We start from the raw sequence: 1,631 nt of genomic DNA, 5'->3' as shown, positions 1-1,631 counted from the left end.
TGGATCCCAGGAAGCTGGGCAATAAGCCACTGGCAGCAGAGCTATGTGAAGTATCCTGGAGCACGCCATCCCCGGTGTTTATTTGCTCTGTGTGTGTGTGTGCACGGCCAAGGGCAGGCGGTGTGGTTGGGAAGGCAAACCTATACCGCTGAAACCCATCAGCGGCTGGGAGAGCGGGGCTGATCCTCGTACCCGTGTCGAGGGTACCCCATCCAGAACAAGGGCGCCTGAAGAAGCTTTGGTGCTTGGCTCCCGGCGTGAGTCTCCTTCTGTTCCACCTGCTTTGCTCTTCCCAAAGAAACTGGTCCTTCAGCAGGTGCTTTGCGTGAAAACTTTGGCCGGCCCCCTTGTAACGTTGCTGGGTTTGATTTTCTCAGGATAGGGAGCACCCGTTAAATGAACAGGGAGAGGGATAGGACAGAGTTTGCAGGTTTATTGCAAAACCAACCCCCTGGCACTACCTGCACTTCCAGTTTGGACTCCTCGAGTGCCGCAGGGGGCTCTTTTCGAAAGGTTTTGGTCGCAGCCAGGAGATGAGCCTGGATCAGAAAGGCTGCTGCAAGAAGCTATGGGAGACCAGCAGGCTACTCTTGAGATTGGTGTGATCGCAAAAAAAGAAATAAAAAATAAATCAGAAATTCCTGAGCATGGGAGAGGGGGAAAAAACTCTCTTGGCATTCGACTGGTAGCGTGTGAGAACAAAGTATATTTTCATAGGCGGGTTTCTAAGCAACAGGGCAAGGAAAGAAATTAAGTTTGACTTGAACTTTCTGGCCTCTGCCAGTTTGGCCAGCAGCGGAGGGACCGTGTGCTGGGGAAGCTGGCCTGGCCCTCCCATCTATCAATGACCAAAATTGGCCCTGAGCTGCGAACCACTGAGAAAGAATCAGCACTCTACAAAATAAACTATGTGACAGCGGCAAGGACTAGATCAAACCACATTTCTATCTATTTCTGCTCTTGTGCTGGCTGCGTTTACAATCACAGATGCTTTCCTCCTTATAGCTGAAGTGGAGACGCAACATGGTATTGCAAGAGCCCAAGCCTAGGAGGCAGGGCTTGGCTCTCCTGTAGACCAGATGTCTTGCCTGGGGACAAGATGCTCCTGGGTACCGCACCTCAGTTTCCTCATCTGCAAGCTGGGCACAGCGATACTGAGAAATGCTGGAGTTACTGGGCAGAGTGTGCTACTGCTTTGCTGAGAGGTTGGAAATGAAAGCAGGTGTGGGATTAAAGGGCTTTGGTAAGGCTCGTTTTAAGTAGAAGGATGTGTAGGTACTGATAGGCTGGTCTCTGTAGTCCTTCCTGGCACAACAGCCAGACACTGTCCTTTAGCAAAAGCCAAACATTACGGCTGTAATTGACTTCCTGGTAAAAAACCATGAATGAGCTTCGTTTATGGCACAGGCTGCAGGATTCTGGGTTTTCTCTGTTTTGTTTAGGTTTCCTTTGAAATACACCACCTCTTTCCATTTTTCTCCCCCATGCTCCGGCCAGACTTCCTCCTGCTGAGACAGCAAGGTCAGGCCAAGTGCCGGGGAGTGGAGGGCACAGATTGGAGCCTGCTGCCCTAAAAAGGCTCATGGAAAAACAAAGGTTGTCAAATATTTCCTTCTTCTCTCTCATTCCTG

The sequence above is a fragment of the Buceros rhinoceros genome, unplaced genomic scaffold (genome assembly GCF_000710305.1).
Source record: "Buceros rhinoceros silvestris isolate BGI_N320 unplaced genomic scaffold, ASM71030v1 scaffold28570, whole genome shotgun sequence".
Taxonomy (NCBI): Eukaryota; Metazoa; Chordata; class Aves; order Bucerotiformes; family Bucerotidae; genus Buceros; species Buceros rhinoceros.
Note: the sequence above shows the minus strand (reverse complement) of the source record.